The 26637-nt window shown below is 46.8% G+C and overlaps 1 pseudogene; it reads right to left on the reverse strand.

Moving 5' to 3' along the window:
• Positions 1-313: 313 nt before the first annotated feature.
• LOC114489416 lies at positions 314-26637 on the reverse strand (annotated as a pseudogene).

The raw sequence follows: 26637 nt of genomic DNA on the forward strand, positions 1-26637 counted from the left end.
TATCTATTTATTTATTTTAATCCTGCCCAAGGACATGCTCATTGATGTTAGAGAGAGGGGAAGGGAGGGAGAAAGGGAGAGAAACATAGATGAGAGAGAGGCACACCAATCAGTTGCCTCTCCTGCATGCCCAGACTTGGGACTGAACCTGCAGCCTAGGCATGTGCCCTGACCCGGAATTGAATCGGCGACCTTTCACTTTGTGACGTACCAACTGTGCTCCAACCCAGTGAGGCTTACCAGCCAGGGCATATCTTTGCAATGTTTAGATGAAAAACAAACCTAACAGTTTTCTTTTACAAAAAAAAATAATTTAAATGCAGTCCACTATGCTTTTGAAGAGGCTTTGCTTCTGCTCCCAAATCTTGATTGCTTGATGTAGTTTCCTATGAGAATACTCAGAAAGTGTCTTCTTAAACCTATTTTTAGTCATGGAGCCACTCTTAGTAGATGGGTCTGCATGGGAGTGATAACCAACCACTACCTTTGGAGGAAGTTCTAACCTTTCCTTGTACACCCTCACTACGTGTGAATAGGGGCTTCTCTGTCCCCACATGCAGTCTTCCATATTGCTGCCTTATCTCCTTTAGCTCTAACCTCAACCACAGCTCCACCTACATAGGCACTGTTGTCATCAAAAGATTCTCCAATAAAGCACAGATGTCTCTAGCCAAAAGCGATCAAGGACACTTCATCTCCGCTGTTTATTCAATGGAATTAGCCATTGTCCTCCTCTTTTGTTTTTTGCATCTTCCCACGTAGGCTTAATGCCATCCTAAAAAGTGAGTAGTCACAGCCAGGCACTAAATGACCTGACACTTGGATACGATTGCACAGTACCAAACTCGGATCAACGGAAGGTTTGCTTGCCAAGTTTTGCTTTTATCATTTTAAAAAAACCGGAGCGCCCATCCGTTCATAAAGCATGTGTAACATAGTGTTCTGGGTTAGCAACCTCATGGTTGGAGTCCGTTTTCTTCGGTAGGCAGGGGATTAGGAGGCTGCCGTCTTAGGTCAAACCCTTCCTTTTTTTAAAAATAGACACCCACAACTGCACCCTCCTGGCCATTGAACTCACCCATGTGGGTCACACAGAAGCTCATTCCTGAGTGAATGTCCTTGTTGTACAGGTGGGATTTCTCCACTGAAAAGCAGTTGCAGGAGAAATCAGATAAGAAATGCCAGGCCTGGCCCTGGCTGGTGTGGCTCAGTGGATTGAGTGCCGGACTGTGAATCAAAGGGTAGCTGGTTCAATTCCCAGCCAGGTCCCCAGTAGGGGGTGCTTGAGACACAATCACACATTGATGTTTCTCTCCCTCTTTTTCTCCCTTCACCCCTCTAAAAATAAATAAATAAAATCTTTAAAAAAAAGAAATGCTAGTAACAGCTTGTTTGTAAGGCACATGTTGACCAACAAACCCAGGCATTATAGCCGTGCACAGAGAGGAAAATGAAGGCCCAGGTTTTTTCTCGCAGCTGCCCTGACTTCTAGGGGAGCTGCTGGGTCAGCCCCCGGGGAGGCCTTGCTGTGGTGCAAACTCTCACACAGGCAGGGGGGTTCCCACCCATGAAGCAGGTTCACACTCACTGTTTCCATCTGAGCCGAGCAGCTGCCCTGCGGGCTGCTGGGAGGAATTGTTTTCTCTGCTTCCCTGATGTGGAACCTGAAGTCCGAGGTTCTTTTAAAGACGGGGAGCTGCAAGTTTTCAACCAAGGGTTTCCGACTGCACCCTGAGCTCCCTCACCAACTAGTCTGCTGAGGGAAATCCGGAGTCTCTAATGTGGGTCAAGATTCTGCCTTGGATTTTTAGTTCAGAGGTAAAAACCAAATGCATGGGAAGTCAGCAGCCACAAAAGGGACAGGTCATGCTAAAGAGAGACATGACCATTGAATCATTAAAAATTGACTGTTCCGCTCTGGTCTCCTTCGGCTCTGCCTTTAAACTCCGAGTTAGACAACGTTTCCTCCCCACAGCCTTCCGGGACTCCCTTCCCTGACCCCCTTCCCAGGCCCTCGGATGGAGTGGATTCTTGTCCTCTGGGACACTCTTTCTGTGTTCTGCGTATCCCCACTGCAGTTCTCACACTGTATTGGTGTTTGCTCATCCATACAACTCTTTTGTCCTGTGTTGAGTGGGTTCTTCAAAGGCAGGGCCCCCATCCCAGCAGTGTGATGCTGCTGCAAGAGAGCCAGGGTGGTCCAGTTCAGCTGCACAGCAGAGGGGCTGGGCTCAAGCAGTGGCATCTGCAGGCCCAGGGAGGGGCCTGCAGCAGCTAGAGCAGTGGCCAGAAGCTGAGGAGTGGGCAGTGTGGGAGCTTCTAGGGCAGTGGGTAGTTTTCAAAGAAGTCTGGAAGCCATAGGCCTAAGGGATCAGGATTCAAGCCTTTGGGGTTAGGGTTTAGGGACTTTAGTCATCTGAGGCAACGGAACTGCTGCAAGGTTGGAACTGGTACCAGGAAGGCGTCAAAGACCTTCCCTGCAGGTCTGGCTGCTAGGTCCTGTCTTCTGACCACCTTCAGGGAAGGCGGGCATGGGGATCTGGGGCCACCTCAGCTGTGGGGACAAGAGGAGAGGAGAGGAGAGGAAAGGAGAGGAGAGGAGAGGAGGGGAGGGGAGAGGAGGGGAGGGGAGGGGAGGGGAGGGGAGAGGAGAGGAGAGGAGGGGAGAGGAGGGGAAGGGAGAGGAGGGGAGGGGAGAGGAGGGGAAGGAGGGGGAGGGGAGGGGGTGGGGTGGAATGAAGAGGAATGAAGACAAGACAAGTGAAAAGCCAGGCAAGACATTAAGGATTCCCCATTTTCCTCACTTCCAAAAGGCAAAAGTGAAGTTTGGAGAAGTTAAAATACAAAGAATAGAAAGTGATGTTTGGTTTGGACATTGCTGTAGCCCAGGTGCTCAGGTAAGGGGGCGCCCGACTTTCACACGGAGCTTTGTGCGATCCCTGCAGTAGGAAGCCTGTCTCCTTCCTCGAGCAGAGCAGCTCCGTCTCTGCTCCTGCCCAGCTGCCCTCGTCCATCACTCCGACCCCAAGACAGGCCGGCGTCCAGAAGGCATATTGAGCAACCGAGCTCACATCTTACCAAACCATCTGGATTTTACTTTCTAGGTAAAAAGTTACCAGTCATGGCCACTACAGTTAATTTGGAAGACATGGGCCATTCTCATCGGCCCTGGAAGGAACGTGCCCAGTCCTTGCACCTTGTCCCCCAGAGCTGGGGACACTAGCCCTCTTACTTGTGCTTGGAGCAAGGGGAGCAGAAAGGCCAGGATAGCACACACTTGAAGAAATAAAAGAATAGAACTAGTAGAATTTACTGAGAACCTGCCATGTACAGACATGGTCCTAGGCCTTTTACGTGTATTATTATACACATATGCATTTGCATACAACTGCCTGGGGACATAAGCTTTACTCTCCCCTGGTCACCAGAGGAAGAAATGGAGGCTCAGTTGCCTGCCGCAAGAGTGATGGAGTTTGGATCTGAATCCCCAACTCAGGCCTCTTTGGGATCTTTTCATCTTCTGCACAGCGGGGACACCCGGGAAAGGTTGGCCCTGCCTTTTTAGAGCTGAGACGACAACGCCCAAGGGCACTGGAGCTTCAGTCCAGTCTCTCTGGTTGATGTCAGCTGGCACACTCAGCAGGCTGGCCCAGGCATCCAGCGGTGAAGTCCCTGTCCTGGCCCGGGGGCCACATGCTGACCAGCGTGATGCCCCTGGTTCCCTGAGAGGGGAACGGTGAACCCAGCCAAGATGATGCGCTGTCTGCACAGGTTTGCTGCTAAGGGAGCAGTGTCAGTGGTGGCAGGGAATTGATGAAAACAATCAGCTGCAAACTCCTAAAACACAAACAGACCACGGTCCAGAGGTCTGAATACCAGCCCCCTCAGCCAGATGGCCGCAGGAGCCTTGCCAGGGAGAAAACATGATCTCCCTCCCTGAATTTCCTCTTTGTTCTGGACCCTGCGCTCTGTGGACGTCACTGGCCCCCCAGCCCTCGTGTGCGCCAGCCGCCCAGAGTCTTGTGTTCAGGGAGCTTAAGGCAGCTTTCCCCAGATTAACATTTGGGGACAGGGAATCCAGGCAAAGAAGCAGCTTTCTTATCCCAGCATGAGTCACCACAGGCTGGAGGAAGCACACAGCTGTCTGCATCTGGTCTTAGAATGCAGTTTCCTCCTCGGAGGATACTCCTGAGGAGCCTGGGGCCCTGTGGGTGCCGAGCAGGAAGTCATAAGCAGCGCCGCCCTGTGTGGGGCAGGCCCTCTGGACACCTCCGTCCTCGCCAAGAGACTTCCACGTCCCAGCTATTGGGCAACTGGATGTAAGCTTGTTGCTATGTTAAATGGCAATCTTGCCTGGAGCAAGCGGTGGCCCGCGTGTCCTGCTAGCCTCAGCCTCCTCACGGCTCCAGTAAGAGTCAAGAGCAAGGCCAGCCTGGGGTTGAACCCACGCTCTGCTGCCACGTGAGCTCGGACAACTCATCCTCTCTGAGCCTCAGCGTCTACTTCACTGAGTTTTAGTGAAGCCAGTACTTAAGGACATTGTATTTCCAAGGCGTGTAGCGCAGTATCTGGCACACAGCAGGCGTCCAGTAAACACTGGTTTCCTCCCTTCTAGGCCTCTGCTCCAGAGCCTTTTGGTACTAATTTCTTCTGTTATTTATTCCTAATGCTTTCTTTCACTGATTCATGCTTTAATATTTCATTCCCAGCTTTTGGCAAAACTATCCTCTCCGGTTTTCCCTCATCTCCCTGCCATCATTATGTTAGCTACTCTGTTTGCTAGTATGTATTTGACTTGCTAAGCTACTTACTACAAATTCTGTTTGGAAGGAAACTAGGCAGCATATCATTGCTGTGAAGTTGTATTGGGCTTGTTAACTTCCCAGCTTACTTAGAACTTCCTCCCCCTATAAGACATAATGCCACTTAAAAAAGTCTTCATAACAACAAATGAATCTATTCATAGATATCTGACTATAAAGCACATTAGTCAGAACAGGCTGGGTTTTGCTGCAGTAACATGCAACTCCCAAACTGGTTTGAAGTGGCAAAAGTTAATTTCTCACTCGTGCTACACATCCATTGTATGTCGGTGGGGTCTCTGCTCTTCACTGGCTTCTCTTACATACTCAGCGTTCACCCTGTGGAGTGTCGTTGGTCACTGCAGCTGGGAAGGAGAAGACACAGAATTACTTACCAGCACTTTCATGCTTCTGCTCAGCAGTGACACACATCACTTCACATTTCATTGGCTAAAGCAAGTCAGATGGTTTCCCAACCTCACAGAAGCAGGGGCTTCTAATTTCTATTGTGTCTGAAGGTGGAAAATAACCAGACACATTACTGGACAAACACCAGTGCTTGCCACACAGAAACTCGATGTTTGTTTGAAGAAATAGAGGCAACCCTGCAGACAAGCAGAAACTCTGGAATTCTTTGTCTCCCCACCCCCATTCACCACTAGGGATTTGATGGTCATTTTAAAGGCAGAATGTGCCAGACATTTGCACAGAGAAGTTCCTTTTGCACCTGCCTCGTCTGCTTCAGTGGTCCTTCATTTCCGGCAGGTGTAAGAACTATTATCTGACATCGCACAGTCCTTGAGGGTTTCGAGAGCTTTTGAATGTGTGCTTTTTTCTCTGTATGTGCTGAATTTAGAACCTAAGCTATTTAAGGTATGACTCTACAGTATTTAATTGATACTAATGTCTGACTTTATGATTTTTAAAACATGTTATTGAGGTATGACTGACAAATAAAAAGCTGTCTATATTTAATGTATGCAACCTGGTGAGCCGGGAGATAAGCATACATCCACGAAACCATCACTACAGCCTGTGCCGTAAATATATGCATCACTTCTGACAGTTCCCTCCCACCCTCTTTAACTTCTTGAATGTAATACTATGGAGGTTTTTTATCACCTTCTCCCTGCACTTCACTTACAGCCTGAGAGGCCATTCCATCTCTGAATCCAACTGCAGTTAACATTTGTTTAATTTTATGTATGTACTTGGCAATAAGAGTTTATAACTAATTTGTAGCCCAAACTCTAAAAAGGCGAGGGGATTAGCCAAAGGCCATATGTGCATAACCCACAGACACAGACACAGTGTGCAGAGGGCCATAGAGAAGGGGGGGCAAAGGTGGGGGAGGTCGGCACCTGTAATATCTGTAATGGTGTAAACAATAAAAATACAAGAAGGAAGGAGCTCCTACCCTTGGCAACAGCATGGATGGAGCTGGAGAGCATTATGCTAAGAGAAATAAGCCAGGCAGTGAAGGACAAATACCATATGATCTCACCTTTTACAGGAACCTAAACAACAAAACAAACAAACAAGCAAAATATAGTCAAAGACACTGACATAGAGGATAGGCTGACAGTGACCAGAGGGGAAAGGGGAGGGAGTTTCAGGGGAGAATGGGAAGGGTTTACAGGAACAAATTTAAAGGACACATGGACAAAAACTAGGCAGGGGGTAGAAATGGGAGGGAGGTGGGGAGGGATGGGTGGGTGGGCTGGAATGTGAGTAAAGGACAGAAAACTGTACTTGAACAATGATTAAAATAAAATTTAAAAATAAATAAATAAATGAAGAAAAAATAAAATAAATAAAATACAATAAAAATAGGGAAATAAAAGGTCTTCCACATACATTATTCCCTTTAGTAATTTCCACCATAACCCTGAGGAGTTGGTTTATTGATGGAACATTTCCATTATATTGATGAGCTAACAGAGACTCAGAGAGGGTAAGTGACTTGCCTAAAGACACACAGTATTGAAGTCAGGTGTTTGCCTTTCGCTCTGGCTTCAGATCTGTGGCTTTCCCATAATCCTTAGACCACCCTCTGATCTGGACAAGGGGGTCCTGTTTGGGAGGGGAGTTTAGAGGCACCAAACTTCGCTCTGGAAACCTGTGGAAAGCATGAGCGGGAAGGAGAGGCTCAGGCCCCACAAACCCCTCTCCGCACCGTCACCCTACCAGGCGGGGCGTTGTGCTCAGTGGAAGCCCGGCTTCCGAGCACACCACATCCCAGAAGCTGGGTGTCCAGGAATTCCTACCAGTCAGACCTTTGTTCTCAAAATAAACATTTCCCTGAAGAACGCTCCACAGCGGCCAATGTCACGGGCCTGCCACAGTTCAGTCCCAGGTGGCAAGATGCCCATTGGCTTTGGTGCCATGACAGTGTGAATCACACATTCACACATGAATTGAACTGTAAGTGTGTAATATGTGTGAATGCGCAAGCTGTGTTCTGCGGGGGAGGGGTCAGTGCTTGTGTAAGTCTTTCTTGTATCGTAGGGTCACCACACAAAAGACGGGATGACCGGTTAAATTTAAATTTCAAATAAGCAACAAATTATTTTTTTAGTCTAAGTATGCCTTACATTTTTATTTGCTAAATCTGGCCACTCCATCTATCTGCAAGAATGCAAATATAAATGGGCTGGCTTGTTTGTGTCGCAGGGAGTACCTGAGTGTGTGAGTGTCTGCGTGTGTTTCCTGAGTGTGTCCTGGGGTCTGTGTGCATGTTGAGACCTCCCTGATAAGGACGCAGCAGGTGGTTGGGAACAAGCGGCCCCACCACTCACAGCCCCACCACCCACAGCTTATCTCCTGCCAGGCCAATCCTGCTGGAGCAAGGGAGGACAGCATGGGCCCTGAATACCTGGCCAGGGACGTGGGCTTTCTCGTGAGGAGCCATGGAAAGCTCTAGGCTGAGAAGGGGGCAGATTTAGACGTGGCTAGAGATGTCGCCCCTCTGGCTGTTTTGCAGAGGAAGAACTGGAGAGGGCTACGCCGGAGGAAGGCTGAGGAGGCTGACGGATGCCTTGATGAGAGAGCACAAGGGTCTGGGCTCAGGCCTTGGCAGGGGAGATGGTGGGAAAGAGGCCAAGTGCAGGACTTGTTCTGTGTTCCTGCAGGGGTGAGGGAGGGAGGAGCTGGAGGGGGTGTTCCGTTTCTAGCTTGGGCACCTGATGGACTGTAAGCTCTTTGAGGATGTATCTTGTTCCTTTCTTCCTTCTCCTCAATGCCATACACAGCGCCTGGCATGTAATACCTGCTCTATGGGTATTTACGGTGTGAATATGTGCATGCATGAATGAGAGAAATGGGGAATTCAGGAGAAAGGGGAAGGGGAGGTCTGGGGAAGTTATTTGAGGAGACCTTGAGCTTGAAGTGGCAGCAGGACTTCCCAGGGAGACACCCAGCAGGCAGGCAGCTGGCCATTTGGCCAGTTCAGGAGAGAGGTACAGGGTGGAGAGACAGGTTCAGGGGGCGAGAGGGGATAGGGAAAGTATGAAACCACTGGCTGGGTTCACATTGCAACAGGACGCAGTGAGGAATGAGAGGGCAGTGGCAGCGGTAAGTTTTGGGGCAGCAGAAGGAGTGTGAAACGGTCAGTCATTATTCCCCAGAGGGGTACCCACTAGCCTGGGAACTCCAAGAGGGCCAGGTAAGGGGTGATATGCAGAACACTTCACAGGCACTGGCCAATCAGACCAGGCTGGGCCATGATGGGAGCCAGGTGTGGTGGGTTCCCAACTGTGCTGGGTCATAGAGGAATGAGGGGAAGGACGCGCAGAGGGCCCAGGGCTGCTGGGGCTGGGAGCAAGGCACTTGGGGCTCTGGGCAGCTGCTCTGTAGCAGCTAAAACAGAAATATGTAAATATATTTTAACAAGCGGGACAGTTATATAGAGACAATCTGGTTGCAGGTCAGCCCTGGGGACTGACAGTATCTGTATATTTCATTCCTGGCTATGGCCTTGCACTAGAACATCACCCAACAGTGAGCAAATCACGGCTTACATGAAAATCCGAGCACACGGCCTGGCAAATAATAGGCTATCAATACATGTGCTTTTTTAATCTTTTCAAGGAATAAAGATGCCTGCCTCCATAGTTCCAAGGAATTTCCTCTCCTAAGCAGTTTTTCTATTTTAAGGAATCACATTTCCTTTCACTTAGGCAGACCCGTCCTTTCTGCCATTGAATTCCTGGGAATTTCAAAGGCACTGGGCCTGCAAGCTTGCTGCAGGTCACCGGATAGTGGGAGCCCAGGCGAACAATGGCTCGAGCTCTGGAGGGCTGTGGTCAGGGTCGCCCCTCTCACAGCCCCCACTTCCTGCCCACAGAGCCCAGTCATCGGTCAGGGCCCAGGGGCTTCTCCAGGGCCTGGCGCACCCTCTGTGCTGTGTGAGTGTTCGCTGTGATTATTTTTTGTCATTACCGCCCCTGGGCCCAATGTTTCCTCAGATTGAATCACCTCTGTGACTCTAAAGTTCGGTTTAGTTTATTTTATCCAAACTTCAGACTACTACCTCAATAAGGACTTTGGCTCTCCCGAGCAGGGCTGTCTTGCAAAGAGCAATTCCAACACAATCCCTTTCCGGTGATTTTGTAAACACTCACACCACAGGCGCAGGGAGGCTTCCTTCAGGAGCTCACTTATTTTAGATAAATATTTGGCTTTGTGGATATACAAACAATCCTCAAATGTACCTTTTTATAGGTGTACGGTCTCAAAAAGAGTTTCCAGGGTTCCCTGTAATATTCATTTAGTCATTGATCTGTCCCCCTAGAAGTTCCCTCTAGAATGAAGGTCAGTGAGGGTTTGGCCTGTTTTGTTCTGTTGTAAACCCAGAGGCAGAACCGTGCCTCCACCTTGAAGGTGCTCGGTGCGCATTTGTTGAATGAATGAATGAGAATCTCTTTTACGCCAGGGTGGCTGGTGTTGGAAAGACAGAGTAGGACACCGTCCCTGCTGTCCCCGAGCTTGTGGTTTTGTGGAAGAACTTCCCAACTCCCCTCAACATCTACCTCAGATTCCAAGTATTGGCAGGTGAGCACAGCTGCCCATGAGACCTGGCCGTGGTCTTGGGAGCTGGGCAGAGGGAGTGACTGCTGATGGGAATGCCAGAGGAGGTGTCCCAGAAGAGGTGGCATTGGAGTTAGGTTTGGTTTCAGCGTGAGGAGTTGGCAGAAGGGAAACAGAAGGAGCCAAGGTCCAGGGTGGGGCATCTCGGTTTAGTAGCGGAAGTTCCGGGAAGGCCGCCGGGATTGGGCAGGTCCCTGGAATCTAAGCTTCCGGAGGGCAGGAGCTGGGTCTCTCTTGTCCGTCGTTATGTGACACAGAACCTGGTGAGTAGCAGCTCCTCAGTACATTGTAGCTGAGGAGAATTAATAAACGACCGGGGAATAGAAAGAAAAGTTGGGACCCAGAAATGTTTTTGGAGATTTGTTTAGCAACTACAATGGGTCTCATTGTCTCCTTCTGTCCCAGAATGCATGTCTAGTCTCCAGCCCTCTAACACCCCACCTGGTGGCTATGAATATTTTTGGTCAGGATGCCCTTCAGTAATGGGGTGCTCACTCCCTCCCATGCAGCTGGGCCCTCTTTTGAGTAGACGTGATCTTTAGAATAGCCATCCTTACGTCGATCACACGGAAGTAGAGAGGTGACGGGGAAAGAGCACCGAACTTGGCTTGGCTCCCGGTCTTGTCATTGGTTCTTGTGGTTCTGGGACAGGGCTGGGGTCGCCGGTGATTACAAGTGTGGGCTCAGTGAGAGACAGAAATGAAGTTACTGGACATCTCTGTGCTTTCGTTTCCTTAACTGCAAGATGGGGGTAGTAATACATGGACCCGCCTCATGGGATTTTTGTATGGATTAAATGCATAATGCATGCAAGGTTATTAGTACCTTCTCGACCAATTAATAAATGCTCAGTAGAAAGTAGCTGTGATGTATAGTGTTACCACCTTCTCTGTGGCCTTGAGTTTCTTCCTCTTTATACTGGGAACAAGTGTATGAATGCCTGCTTTGGATGTCTCAGGGGGTTGGTATGAGGAGCTGAGAGAGATTGAATGTGAGGGGAGGGTGATGGGTCATTTCCATAACGTGGCATTCATCTAGTGAGACCTCACTGGCATGGATGACCCCCCATATCACTCCTACCCACCCCCAGCTCCTGAGCTCCATCTCTCCCTTTGGAGGCTGGGTTTCTGCTCCTTGCCATCCTGTATCTTGACCTCTAAGATGTATATTTAGAACAGGCCTGCAAGGAGAGGAAGGGGGAAATGAAGAAAGGAAACAGGCAAAGTGCACTCTCTAAGCAGGTCTGGCCCCTTGGTGGGGGGCCCAGGTCTGAGGCTCTCTGACTTTTTAGTAAAGGGAGCGCACCCAGCCTTTGAAATAACCACCTCCTTCTCTCTTGGCCTTTTCAGATCAGAGAGGTATGAGGGGGTGTTTAGGTTCAGCTCCTGGAGAATCTGAATAGGAGGCTGCAAGCTTTCCCCTATGTGAGACACCTCCTCCGGGCCCGGCGCTGGGAGATAGGACTCTGGGCTGCAGCGTTCCTCCTGGGGTCTGCCTTGGACGCTCTGCAGGCCCAGCTGCCACTGACCACGTGGGTCTCTTTTAAGAGGGCTGGCTGACCTTCAGCATAGCTGAGGCACTGTCAGAGCTAGAAGAAACGGACTCCCTCAGCCAGTAGTTCCCAGGCTGGGGGCCTGGGTGCTGGGAGTCCTCGGACTATTTCTGGGTTTTCCACAAGCCTGAAAAAAAATAGTATGTAACTCCAATGTGAGGGCTCACAGGCTCATAACAGTGTCAGGTATACCTGCTTTTCCTTGAAATCAACTCAGGGCAGGCCCTCTGTCTGTACCTGAGATAATGATCACAGGTTCCCACTGAGCTTATCTCCTGCCAGGAGCTGGGCAGGACCCTTTACGCACTACCTCTCACTAATCTTCAGCGTGGGAAGCTGCGTACATTTCTGATCCCTATATTGCATATGGAGGAACTGAGGGTCAAAGGAGTTGAGGAAGTTACTTGAAGCCATGCAGCCAGCCAGGATCCCCATCCAGGAGCCTGGTTCCCCAGCTCCAACCCCCGGCCTCTGGGAAATAGTCTCCTGGGAGCTCAGTCATGTGCATTTGAAAACTGCAAACGGGCAAACACATTCGTCATTACTCCAGGAGGGTCTCGGTAGGGAAAATTTTCAGATGCAAGAGCGAGATGTAAGAGGGATAATAAAAGGAGTGGTGGAATAGTTGAGAAGCAGCCACCTTGTGTTGTTGAACCGAGACCCAAGAAGTAAAGTTCTCGCCCAGGGTCGTCTTGTGAACTGGCAGCTGGGTCACTAACTTGTTTCACTTCAAGTGGACCCCCTGGCCTCACTCCAGAGCACCTTTGGCTAGGAGGCAGGGTTCTTTTGAGCTGATGGCTCACACCTGCCTGTGACTCTGCCTGGTGGGGGCTCTGAGCTCCCCTTGTCCTGCAGGCCGCTCCCCAACAAGGGTCAGACCACACATCCTGACTAATTCTCCGCCAGACCCCACCTACCTCGCACCAGCTGCACAGAGCTCTGGCCCTGCCAGACCACAGGGCTGTGGAGCGCTGGCGGGGGCCGGCAGTTTTTGTCTTCGGCGAACTCTCCCTTTACCCTCTCTGCCACTTCTACTTCCCTACGGTGCACGCACTTTTTCAGTCTGCAAAGTGCTTCTGCGTCTATTTCACTTGAGACCCAAGGCTGTTCTGGGAGCTGGAGAGGGTAGAAATGATACTCCATATTCCAGGAGAGGAAAAGGAAGTTCCCAAGGGCCAAGGGCCTTGTTCAAGGTCATGTGCTCAGCTAAGAAATGTCAGAGCCAGAAGTTGGAGCTGAGTCAGCCTGTTCCACCTCACAAAACAGCCTCTCCCCTTGAGGAAATGAGGATCCTCAGGGAGCAGTGATGAGTAAGGCGCTGAGCGGGGTCCTGCAAAGAACCGATATATAGCTAACAGCATCATCACTGACCCCCCAACCCGGTAGTGAACTATAGGTACCCGAGTTGAAACAGTTAAACCTGTGTCAACTACGGTTGCAGGCTGACAGTCAGAACTCCTGATCTGGTGAATAGACACGGATGTTCAAGTGAGATGTGATTTACGTCTTAGAGCCATAACTTCCTCACTGTGACCCCTGAATGACAGTGCACCATCCGGGCCTCTGTTTCTATCTGTGGGCAGCGAAAAATGATAACACCTCCCTTGCTTCTTACAAAAATGAGTAGGGCTATTATGCACAAATTTCTCTGAGAAATTTTAAGAAGTGTTATACAACTGTTATGCATAACCATGAATTTTTATGAACAAGGAAGGCAAGGTAAATTCACATTTATAAAGTAATAATTATTAAGTGCTTCCTAAGTAATTTAGTTTACATGGATTGGTCCATTAATGTAAACAACAGCCTTCAGGAGGCTGACACCATTATCTTCTCCATTGTACAGATACGGAGACTGAGACCCAGAGACTTCAAGTAATAGGTAGCAAAATGGCAGAAGCAGGATATAAAATCACGGTGATTTAGCACCAGCAATTTGTGGATAAAACACCATTGCTGGGCCTCACCCCCGAGTTTCTGATTCAGCAGGTGTGGGGCGATTTTGATTTCTAACAAGTTCCCAGATGATCCTGATGCTGCTGGACCAGGGACCACCCTGTCAGAACTCTGTGCAACCCAGCATTTTCCTGGTGCCTCCTGCCCACTGATGGCCGAATCCAGGGCCCCGGAAGCCTATTTGCACAGATTAGCCGTACATCTGCGCACACTAGAGACTTGATTTATGTCATGCAGACACATGTATGTTAATGAAAAAAGTGGACAGAGACACTCAGGAGGCCCTTACTCCTTCAGAAACCAAGTGAGAGAAATTGCGTGATGGTCCTACAGGTGTCAGAATCCCTGTTAGCTGCTCAGGCCTGGCCTCGGTGCTGGCCGGGGGAAGGGAAGGCCCTTTGTCTGGGGAAGGCACAGAGGACGGATTCAAAAGCTGCCTCCTTGGCTCCCAGCAGTTTTTTCCCTTGAAGCGGCTCATACTCGCGAGTTTCAGAAATAGTCCATAAATGGACAGATGAGGCACAGCCTGTGAAAAGAGAAAGCACATACCTAGACAATTTCAATTTAATTAAACTTAATTAAATTTATGGGTTTGGAAAAAAGAAGAAAATGACTTCTAGAAGAATAGAAGCATTTCAGAAACCAGTGGTCAAGCTAAAATCAGTGGTGACAGGCAGAAGAGAGTAAACAACAACAAAAAAATCACGAACATATGAATATCCAATTGTTCCAGAACTCTCTTTGCTTAAAAGACTCTGTTTTCTCAACTAAACTACCATTAGATCTTTGTCAAAAATCAGTTATGCAGCCCTGGTTGGCATAGCTCAGTGGATTGAGCGCGGGCTGCGAACCAAAGTGTCACAGGTTCGATTCCCAGTCAGGGCACATACCTGGGTTGCAGGCCACAGCCCCCAGCAACCGCACATTGATATTTCTCTCTCTCTCTCCCTCTCTCTCTCTCCCTCTCTCTCTCTCTCTCTCTCTCTCCTTCCATTCCCTCTCTAAAAATAAATAAATAAAATCTTTAAAAAAGTCAATTGTGCAAATCTAAAATCGACAAAACAATCTTGACAAAGGAGAATAAAACAGGAAGAGTCATACTTCATGATTTCAAAATTCACCGCAAATCTATGGCAATCAAGACCGTGTGGCACTGCCGTAAAGAGAGGCGTGCCTGCGGGGGGATAGACTTGGAGAGTCCAGAGGGAGACTCCCGCATTTACGATCAGCTGATTTTCTGCAGCGGTGCCAAGGCCATTCAATGGAGGCAAAAACAGCATCACCCACAAATGGTGTGGGAATATCCACATGCACAAGAATGAAGCTGGGCTCCTGCCTCACACCACATACAGGAACTAACTAAGAATGAATCAGTGACCATGTGCAGGAGCTAAAATTATGTAATTCTGAGAAGAAAGCATAGGGTTACATCTTTGTGACCTTGGGCAGGAAATGGGCTCTCTCTCCATTTATTTCAGTCTTCTTTAATTTCTCTCAGCCATGTTTTATAGTTCTCAGTACAGGTCTTTCGTATCTTTTGCCAGACTTATACCTAAGCATTTTTATGCTATTATAAATGGTAATGGTTTTTTATTTCTATTTCTAAATTTTTGTTGCTAGTGTATAGAAGTAAAATGGATTTTTGCATATTGATTTGGTATCCTGCAACCTTACCAAACTCGTTTATTAGTTCTGGTAGCTTTTCTGCAGATCCCATTGGTTTTCTCCACAGACAAACATGCCATCCAAGTGTAAGTCAGTGTTACTTCTTTCTTCCAACCTAGATGCCTTTTGTTTCTTGTTCTTGCCTTCACGCTCTGACCAGAATCTCTGGGACAACACAGAGTAGCAGTGGGAGTGGCCATTCTTACCTTCTTCCTGATTCTACCGTTATCGAGGTGTTAGCAGCGGGTTTCTCGGCTGCCCTTTGGCAGGTGGAGCGGGTCCCCTCCTAGTCCCTTTCTATTCTTAGTTTGTGGGCACTCTTAATCAGAATGGATGTTGGATCTTGTCAAATGCTTTTTCAGTGTCCACTGATACAGAAAATACAGCGATTGTGGAGGGAAGAGCCCAAACTCACTAGTGGCCTCTATCTCCACTCAGAACAAAAGGAGAGGGGGGAGAAAGAGCTCTGTGCAGTACAGGAGCCTGCCCTGCAGAGCTGGGCTCACCCTGCCTCTGCTCTGTGCCTTGCTCCTGGGCTGGCACTCCTGGAGCTCAGCTCCTGGCCTGTGGACTCCAAAGCCAGTGCTCTTCCCTCTGCATCATACTGTCTGAAGACTTTGACACCAGGACTCTGCCTGGACAAGGCCCCAGAGATGGATGAACCTCAGATCCCTCAATAATATAGTATAGTATAATAATATAATATAATATAAGTCTTTTGTTGAGCACTTTCAGAACATCAAGAACCAGCGCTGGGACTGGGGTGAGGTGAGTGAACCATCTCAGGGTGCAGAATTTAAGGAGGTGCCTGCAAGACAGTAGGCACCTCACCTGCCTCAACCTCACGTCAGCCCTGCAAAGAGCAGTGCCAAACACTCCCTTCATCCTCCGGCAACCCTAGAACAGCAGATGCTGTTATCATTCTTTTTTTAATGACGAGGGAGCAGAGGCTCAGAGAGGTGAAGTGACTTACCTGAGTAATAAGTGGCAGAGCTGGCATTTGAAACGGAGCATGTTCATATTTGGCCTGTGCTCTTAATCAATGGGTCTCAACTCCAGTGGGTCAGACTCTCCTAGAAGTTTGGTTAAAACACTGGTGTCTGGGCCCCACCCCAGAATTTCTGATTCAGTAGGTCTGCTGTGTGCGCGGGAGAATTTACATTTCTCACACGTTCCCAGGTGACAGCGATGCTGCTGGTCCCCGGATGTACTTGGAGAACCACTGCTCTACATCATACTTCCTGCCCTGTAACCAGCCCTTGCTCGGCACATCTCAGAGGCACGGAGATTCCAAGAGTAAAAGGGAGAAGTCTGAGAAAACACTGTCAGATCCATCTGGCTGGTGAAAGGAAAGAAAGCATTAATTTCTCAAGACTGGACCGAGAGTTTCTACGTCATCCCTGCACGGGCTGGAGCCCCAGCACCATTCCAGAGCACCTCGCGCAGAATCAATGAGCAGTTATGAGTCCAACGGGCGGATGGACTGACTCGTCGTGTTGGGAACTCTGTGGGGACTTACTCATCCAAAAAGAATGCCTGACATTTATTCTGAAAGGCCTCTTTCTATAGACCCTCAACCCTTCAAGTATAAAATGGCATTTTTCCCCTAAATATATTTCAATATATTTCAAATGTTTTCTAATTTATTCTTAGACATCTATATCAGAGGGACAGGGGACATCAAATTTTTCAAGCCATTGAACAAAGGTCATTGCAAAATAACAGAAGGGTGGGGGAAAAGAAACTGAACACAGAGCTATTCACCACATTATTTAAAAAAAAAAGAAAACTTAAATTAGGCTTGACAATTTCTCTAAGCTCTAAACATGTGACAGCATTCCAGAGTTGACTCTAGTGTCAGAGGGGTTTGCTTTTTCTTTAATGTTCCAAATCTTCAGGCCCTGAGAGCCCTCCATCCAGCTGCACTTGGCACTAAAGCACAGGAAAGAACACGCTGATTTTACTCGCTCTGTATCGGGAGGCTCACAGGCTCCATGTCAGGAATTCTCAGCTCTCGCCACACACTGACATTACTGGGAAGCTTCAAAAATCCCTCTGCCCCTGGACACACTCTGGTCGACACACAGCAGGCTCTCTTGGGCTGGAATCAGGCCCACAGAGTCCTCTCTCGGGTTATGAGATTCATCAGCAAATCTCACCAATCCAGGCAGGTGTCCTTCCCAGGCTATGTCCACTATGGTCAGTGATCACGGAAAAGGAGTGAGAGCCTCACTTCCCTGAGAGTTTCTTCCCAAAGGCAGCTCTCCCAGAGCTCTACCATCTGTTTCTGCTGTGTTTTGACTGTTGTCTCCAAGCGCTTCTTCAAAACCTCTTCCCCAGAATCTATCCAGCACTCCAGCCACGCTTGAAAGTTGTCAGGAATGAAGAGACATTCTGAGATTTCATCATCTTCATGTCCATGCAGAGGCATACTTTGTTTTCCCATAAGAATCGAAATTTCAAGTCAAGATTTTAAGTATTGTTTCCTTCTCTTGAAAGGTTAAAGGTAAAATGTCCTCATCTTGTTCCTCACCCCCTTCTGCACTGGGGTTCTGCGTATTGCTGTTTTAGATTTTTTTATGGTTGTATTCCTGTTCAGAAGTTTCGTCAACTTTTTTTTTTCTGTTTCGGTGTCCTGATTTCATCCTCACTCGATCCCCTCATTTGTTTTCTGTGTCTATTGTACGGATTGTTGAGATGATTGGTAAGCTCAGATACTGCTGGTGTTGCGTTATCTCGAAGAACTATCCTATGAGGACTCTCCCAATGACTTCATAAGCATCTGCTTCAATTAATTTTGAGAAAGAAACTAAGCCAATCATCCTTTAGTTTTCTGATGCCTCTACAAAATGTGTTGTTCTCCAAATCATAGCGGTCTCTAAGTATTTGGCACATAATTGACAATGTTTATTTGGTTGATAGGAAGGAGTTTCGTTTTCGAAGTCTGCTCTCCTACGATTTTCACCTTCTTCTGGCATACGGCGGGATCCCTACGGAACCTGAAGAAGGCCAGTTCTGACTGTGTGCTCTTGCGCATGCGTGAGCACACAGCATTGCACATGCGAGGGGGCAGGGCAGAAGTTCAGCATTGTCCCCTACCTGTCCCAGGGGCTGGGGCACTGGGGGGAGAGGAGGGCTGTGTTTTAACTCTTGTCTGTTCCCTTCTGCTCCTTGTTTATGTGCACATAACCTTTCATATTTTTTAACACTATATGGTAAATATTTTCCATGTTTCTATGTAAAACTTTCATTAAAAACTTCCACAATTAATTCTTAATAGCTGCTTACTGATCCAGAGTGATAGTAAGCTTTAATCATTCTCTTGCTATTGAACTTGTGGGTTTTGTCTGTTTTTGTCGCTCAGATAGATAACAGTAAATTTTTCATGTCTCTGGTATAATTATTTCCTTAGGATGGAGAGATACTCATGAATGAGACTCGGGGACCAAAATTGGATGAATAATTTTATGTATTCTGTACATATGGACAGGCTGACTTTTCACGTGTCGTACCGATGTATACCAGCACCAGCAATGTGTGTGTGAACTCCTCGTCTTTGTCTGCACTGCTCCCTCCCAGAAGTTTTCTTCCCAATTTAATGTAGGTAAAATATTGCTGTGGTCGACTGGAGGTGACCGCAGATTCTTTGCTCTCTCTCCCATGGAGAGGTGGAGCAAATTCCTGGCCCTTGAACCGGGACTGGCCTTAGTGATTATTTGACCGACTCTGTGTGGCAGAAGCGATGTTCTGGGACTCCTGAGCTCCCCTGCTGGAAGCCTTGCAGCTTTAGTCTAGGACTCTCTGAATGGTTGCTCTGGCTTAGGGCCAGCTTCCACATAAAAACTCCAACGCTGCCTAGGGACTGCCCTGCTAGAGAGGCCAGGTGAATGAGTCGTGGTTGGCAGATCCAGCCCAGCCCAGCCTGCTGGCATCCCCGGGCATCGGAACCTGAGGGAATCCTTGGATCCGCTAGACTCATTTGCCAGCTGAGTACCAAGTGCCCTCAGGGGTCATGAAGAGCAACTACATTGCTCAGCCGAGCTCTGCCTATGGCCTTGCAGTATATTTTGATATCAGGCAGCATGGTATCTCCAGCTTTGTTCTTCTTTCTACAAATTGCTGTGGTTCTTCAGGATCTTTGTGGTTCCATGTAAGTTTTTGGAGTATTTGTTCTAATTCTGTGAAATACACCATTGGTATCTTGAAAGGAATTGTGTTGAATCTATAGCTTGCTTTGGGTAATATGGACAATTTAAATAATGTTAATTTTTCTATCCATTAACATAGTATAGGCTTTGACTTATTTGCATCTTCATCAATTTCTGTCTTCAGTGTCTTGTAATATTCTGAGTATGGGTGTTTTACATCCTTGGTTAAATTTATTACTAAGTATTTTTTTAGTGCAATTGTAAATGGGATTATTTTCTCTTCTGACAGTTCATTATTAGTATATAGAAATACAACTGATTTCTGGGTATTTATTTTGTACTCCACCACTTTACCGAATTTGCTGATCAGTTCTAGTACTTTTGTAGTGGGATCTTTAGATTTCTCTGTATACAGTATCATGTCATCTGCAAAAAAATGACAGTTTTACTTCTTCCTTCCCAATTCAGGTGCCTTTTATTTCTTCTTCTTCTTGTCTGACCTCCATGGCTGGGACTTCCAGTGCTATGTCAAATAAGAGTGGTGAAAGTGGACATTTCTGTCTTGTTCCCAGTGTTGATGGAAATGCTTTTAGTTTTTTTCATTAAGGATGATATTGGCAGTGGATTTACCATAATAAGGCCTTTATTGTTGAGGTATGTTCCCTCTATTCTCACTTTGCTGAAAATTTTTATCATAAGTGGGTGTTGGGTTTTATCAAATGCTTTTTCTGCATCTACTGACAAGATCATGTATTTTAATCCTTCGTTTTGTTTATGTGGTGTATCACATTTATTGATTTGTGGATATTGTACCAACTTTGCATCCCAGAAATAAATTCCATTTCATCACGGTGTGTGATCTTTTTACTGTATTGTTGTATCTGACTTGCTAATATATTGTTGAGAATTTTTGCACCTATATTCATCATGGATATTGGCCTATAATTTTCCTTCTTTGTAGTGTCTTTATCTGGTTTTGGAATTAGGATAGTACTGCCTTGTAAAATGAGCTTGGGAGCCTTTCCTTCTCTTGAATTTTTTGGAATAGTTTGAGAAGGATAGGTGTTAGTTCTTCTTTGAAAGTTTGACAAAATTCACCTGTGAAGCCCTCCAGCCCCGGACTTTTGCTCGTTGGGAGTTTTTGGATTACTGCTTCAGTTTCACTAGTTGTAATCTGCCCATGCAGATTCTCTGACTCTTCCTCATTCAGCTTCAGGAGATTGCGTGTTTCTTGGAATTTATCCATTTCGTCCAGGCTGTCCAGTGTGTTGGCATATCGTTGCCTGTAATATTTTCTTACAACCCCTTGTATTTCTGTGGAGTCAGTTGTGACTTCTCTTTCATTTATGATTTTATTTATTTGGATCCTCTCTCCTTTGTTCTTGATGAGTCTGGTTAAAGTTTTGTCAGTCTAATTTATCTTTTCAAAGAAACAGTTCTTGGTTCATTAACCTTTTACATTGTTTTTAAAACTGTATTTCATTTATGTCTACTATGATCTTTATTATTTACTTCTACTCACTTTGGAATTTTTTATTTCTCTTTTTAGTTCCTTTAAGTGTAAAGTTAGATAATTTATTTGAGATTTTTCTTGTATCTTGAGGCAGGCCTGAAATGCTATGAATTTCTCTCATAGGACTGCTATCACTGGGTCCCCTGGATTTTCTGTTGTTGTGCTCTCATTTTCATTTGTTCGAGGTATCTTTTGATATCTTCCTTGATCTCGTTGTTAACCTATTCATTGTTTAGTAACATGGTGTTTAGCCTCCATGTCTTTGTGTGTTTTTCAGTTTTTTCCTTGTGATTAATTTTTAATTTCACACCATTATGGTCAGAGAAGATGCTTGCTATAATTTTAATCTTCTTAAGTGTATTGAGACTTGTTTTGTGTCCTAACATGTGGTCTAGCCTAGAAAATGTTCCATGCATACTTGAAAAAATGTATATTCTGCTGCTTTGGGATGAAATGCCTTGAAGATGTCAGTTAAATCCATTTGATCTATTGAGACATTTAAGGGCATTTTTCCCTTGTTGATTTTCTGTCTGGAATGTCTAGCTATTGATGTCAATGGGGTGTGTTAAACTCCCCTACTATGAATGTATTACTGCCAATCTCTCCCTTTATGTCCATCAAGATTGACTTTATATATTTAGATGATCCTAAATATGGATGGATAAATGTTAGATTGATCTCTTTATCATTATATAGCATCCATCTTTGTCTCTTTTTATAGGCTTTATCTTAAAGTCTATTTTTTCTGATATAGGTATTGCTACCCTAGCTTTTTAAAAATTTCTGTTTGCATGAAATATCTTTTTCCATCCCTTTACTCCTAATCTGTGTGTCACTCTGAATTGGGTCTATTGGAGACAGTATATATGAGTGTTGGTTTCTTATCCATTCAGTTACCCTGTGTCTTTTGAGTGGAGCATGTAAATCTTTTATGTTTAAAGTGATTACTATTTTTTCTTTTTTATTTAATTGTTGTTCAAGTACAATTTTCTGTCCTTTACTCCCATCCCAGCCAAACCCCCCAGCCCTCCCCACCTCCCTCCCATTTCTACCCCCCCCATTTTTTGTCCATGTGTCCTTTACACTTGTTCCTGTAAACCCTTCCCCTTTTAAAGTGATTATTGGTAGGTACTTATTTGTTGCTATTTTATTTTTTTAACTATGTACTTCTGGTTTTTAAAATTTCTCCTTCTCCTCTCCTCCTCCTTCTTCTTCTTCAACAAGGTCCTTTAACATTTTTTGCAATACTAGTTTGGTGGTAACAAACTCCTTTATTTTTTGTTTGTTTGTTTGTCTGGGAAGCTCTTCATTTTGTCTTCAATTTTAAATGATAACCTCACTAGATAGAGTAGTTCCAGTTGTAGGGCCCTGTTTTTCATCACTTTGAAAATCTCATACCAATTCCTTCTAGCCTAAAGTGTTTCTGTCGAGAAATCAGCTAATAGCCTATGGGTGCACCCTTGTAGGTAACTGTCACTCTCTTGGTGCTTTTAAGTTTCTCTCTTTGTGTTGAACTTTTGCCATTTTAATTATGATGAATCTTGGTGTGGGCCTCTTTGGGTTCCTCTGGTTTGGGACTCTGCACTTCCTGGACTTGTGTGTTGTTTTACCTTCACCAGGTTAAGGAAGTTTTCGGTCTTTATTTTTTCAATAGATTCTCTATTCCTTATTTGTTCTTCTCTCCTTCTGATACCCCTATGATGAGGATGTTGGTTTGCTTTATGTTATCCCAAATGTTCCTTAAACTATCCTCATTTTTTAAAATTCATTTTTCCTTTTGCTGCTCTGATTAAGTATTTTTTCTACCTTATCTTCCTTATCTTATCACCATTGAATTGGTGATTCAATCATCTGCTTTATCCAACCTACAGTTTATTCTTTCTAGTATACTTTTTTGTTTTAGATATTGTATCCTTCACTTCTGACTGGTTCTTTCTTATGTTTTCTGTTCTTTTTAATGCTTACCATTTTGTTCTATTTTGTTGTTTAAGTTTTGAGATCATACATTCTTCCCCTAAAGTCCTTGAGCATCCTTATAACCATTGTTTTAAAATCTGCATCTGGTATCTTGGTTGCTTCCATTTCATTTAATTCTTTGGGGGTTTTCCTTGTTCTTTCATTTGGGGCAGATTTCTTTGTCTGTCCATTTTGTTTTCCTTTTTGTGTTTGTCTCTGTGTATTAGGTAGCTCTGCTATGACTCCCAAACTTGTAGGTGTCTTGTTGGGCTCAGTGGTGCAATCTTCCAGGTTACCTGAGCTCAGTGTTTCAGGAATGTTTCTTGTGAGTATGTGCACCTTCCTATTGTAGTTGAGTCGTGAATGTTGTTGGCTCTTTTGTGGGTGGAGTTAATCCCTCAGGTAGGTAACTATAAGGATAAACCTCAATCACTGTGTATGAGTCACTCTGCAGGGGCTTCCCCCCACAGTGGAGTTGTTTCCAGCAGCTTCTGGTGCCTGCCAGGACCCCCCTTTGGATGTGCCGCTTATGTGGCTAGTTGGGTTGAGCTCTGGTGTTGTCTGATGCTCACCACTGGTTGTACTGGTTTGGGGTCCACTTAGGTGGTGTTCTGGTACAGGTTGATGTCAGAAACTGTATGTAACCAGTCTTGGGCTATCAGTCTGGAGCTACCACACTATTCACTGTCTGTGGCTGCATCTACTGGGTCTGAGTGTGCATGGAAGGGGCCAAGCTAGGGGCAGATCCATAAAAGGTCTGAGCTCCATTTGATCTGCTTCCCTCTGTCAGCTATACCACCTCCTCCTGAGGTTTCTTGGTCTTCCTCAAGCTTCAGAAGAAAGACTGTAGAATGGGCTCCAACTTGCCATGACCCAAAGACCCTTCCACGGGGCATGAGTTCATAGGGCAGGGTAAGCAGGGTCAGGAGGATGAGGCTAATAGGCCTCCTACTGGGGGTCCATGCAGTCAGGTACTCAATGAGTGGAAAGGGGCCCCGTACTCCAGAGTCATGCCACTCAGTCTCTTCCAGAGTCTCCAACTCTAGCTCCCCCTGGAGGAGGGCATAGCAGGTTCAGGTTGGGTGCTGCCAGTGTTCCCTCTGCAGGAGCAAGCTCAGTGGGGTGGAGCCACCAGGGATCCAGCAGGACAGATCAAAAGAGTCTCCACTGGGGGTGGAGCCAGCCAACTCTGCAGTAGGGGGATAGCACTTCACCTTTCTCCTGCCCCACAGCCAGCCTCACAACCCAGCATCTGTTGGAGACAAAAACCTCTAAAGAAGACACACTCCTAAGTCCCCAGATCCAAGTAGCACTCCCTTTCCCTCATGGAGCTGAACACAGCATGGCAAGGTCATCGGGATTTAGGAGGGCAGATCCAGGTTCTCATTGCAGGCGCGGCCAGCATGCCTGTAGGAGGGGAGCAGACACTTCTTCCCCCTCCTGGGAAAGAGCCTCTGAGGGAGACAGACTCTGAGGTTCCCAGCTCTGAGCAGTCTCTTCTCCCCCGACAAGACTGAGCTCAGCAGTGTGGGTCAGAGAACCCAGCTGCTGGAAAGGGAGGTCAAATAAGTCTCCCATTGGGGAAACACCACAAACTGAACTTGCATGGGAGATAGGAGTGCCCCCCACTTCCCAGTGAAATAGCCACACCGCCCAACACCCACCTATCTTATTCCCAAACAAATGCTTCCCAGGGAGACATGCTCCCAAGGTTTCTGCTCTGTGCAGCACGAGAATTCCCCTGCGGGACTGAACTCAGCAGGGCAAGGCCACAGGGAATGGAAGGGCAGGCTGATTCAACAGGAGTGGGAGAAGGCACCAGCTGTGTACTTGAAATGGGGAAGAGTGGTCATCTTTCCAAAGCTATACAGTTTAATCCCTGAGTCTCTTCCAAGAGCTTCTCTAGAAAAAGAACGTCCTAAAGATCTGGGTGCAGCCAACAGGTGCCTCTGCAGAACTCGAGCACAGAAGGCTGGTGTCACCAATAGTTTGAGGACAGATTAGTGTGCTCCCTGGGCTGGTGCTGTAATAACAGGAGTGCTTGACCCTGGGAGGATGGCATTTGAGTCTCTAGCAGACTCCCTTCTCTCAAGGCGAACTGAATCCCCACTGATTTTCACCACTTAGTTGCCATGCAGCCTCCTTTTCCCATATCTAGTCCTGGGTTGGGGAATCCCTGTGTGGGGTTGAGCCCCCAGGTTCTTGGGGAGGGAGAGAGTTTTGCAGCTGAGATATCCCTCTGGCTTCTTAGCTGCCACACGCATGTGTGTGGGTGGGGTGGGGGCAGCCCTTTCTGCATTTCTGCTCTTCTTACCCATCTTTATGTGGCTTCTTATGTAAATCCTTGGTTATAAAACTCCAATTCAGCTAGCTTTCAGTTGATTATTCAGGTTGATTGCTCTATAATTTAGCTGTAGATCTGGTTTGGCATCGGGAGGAGGTGAGTGTAGATTCCATCTGCTCTGCATCTGTTACTGGATGGGGACTGGGTCCAGAACAGGTCTGCCTAGAGCTGGCCAGCAGTGTGTGGGTTCTTGACCTCATACAGAGAAACTTTCACAATGTAAATCCAGGTGATTTTGTGAGTACATGTATCAGAGCTGGGGACAGTGAAACAAGAAGGGTTCTAGGATAGAAGCTACAGAAGAGAGGCTAGGCAGGGCTGCTCTGGCTCACTAGAAACATTAGGGGGGGAAAGTGAGCCAAGGTGGGGCTGTCATCAGCTCACTGGACAGTCAGAGAAAAGGGGGCCCTGGAGACAGACTCAGGGAGTTAGACCAGGATGAGCTGCCGCTGACCATTGCTCCCCTGGTTGAAAGTCCTGTGGGAACTCTTAGAGTTTAAGAGACACATGTCCATGGGGGGAAGAAGAGGGTGAAGGGGAAAGCATGGGTGTGCTCCTGGGAGGGAAAGTGTGCACTGGGACCTTAGTTTTGGAGGACTTTTTTAAACTTTATTTTTATTCTTGACACTATTACGAAAGTCCCCATTTCCCCACCTTGCCCACTTCCACCCCTTGCCACTGGCCATCACCACACTGTTGTCTTTGTCTATGGGTTATGCATATATGTTCTTTGGATAACCCCTTCACCTTTCATCAAGTCCCACCCTCCTCTCCCCTTTGACACCTGTCAGTATGATCCATGTATCCATGCCTCTGTTTCTGTTTTCTCATCAGTTTATTTTGTTCACTAGGCTCCACATGGAAGACAGATCATACGATATTTGTCTTACTCTGACTGGCTTATTTTACTTAGCATAATAATTTCTAGGTCCACCCATGCTGTTGCAAAAGGTAAGAGTTCCTTCTTTTTATGGCCACATAGTATTCCATTGTGTAAATGTACCACAGCTTTTTTATCCGCTCATCTACTGATGGGCACTTGGGCTGTTTCCGGATCTTGGCTATTAAGGGGAATAGCAATATTCTTAATAACACTGCTATGAATATAGGGGTGCGTGTATTCTTTCAAATTGGTGTTCATTTTGAGGGTTTTTAAGGCTGCAAGTTTAGGGGAGGTCTTAGGTGAGGATCTCAAAAGAATATTCATCAGCTTTTGTAGGTGCCCTTTCAGGGTCGTGGTCTCTTCTGATTGGTTAGTGTCAGGGCAGGGGGTCGTCAGTCGCTGCAGCTAGTCCTGGCATTACCCACCGGGTTTTGCTGCTTTCCTGGCCCTGGAGCTGAAGTACAACTGAGGCCTAGATGTTATCTCTAGGAAAGGTCGGGGAGTCTAAACTGCATGACCAGTGGTATGTCAGGGGAGGAAAGGCCACCCTGGGGGCAAGGTATGACACCAGTGTTGCCCATTGCTACATACCTGGGCTTCCTACCCTGCTGACCTTCTGCACCTGGGTGTGAACTGCTGGGCCAGTGTGTTCAGCTGTCGGTGTCTCGGCGTCCCTGTTCCACTTGCCGAGGAATTTTCCCAGCTTCTTATTATCCTGCGTCACAGTCAT

This window comes from Phyllostomus discolor, chromosome 3, assembly GCF_004126475.2.
Source record: "Phyllostomus discolor isolate MPI-MPIP mPhyDis1 chromosome 3, mPhyDis1.pri.v3, whole genome shotgun sequence".
NCBI classification, from domain to species: domain Eukaryota; kingdom Metazoa; phylum Chordata; class Mammalia; order Chiroptera; family Phyllostomidae; genus Phyllostomus; species Phyllostomus discolor.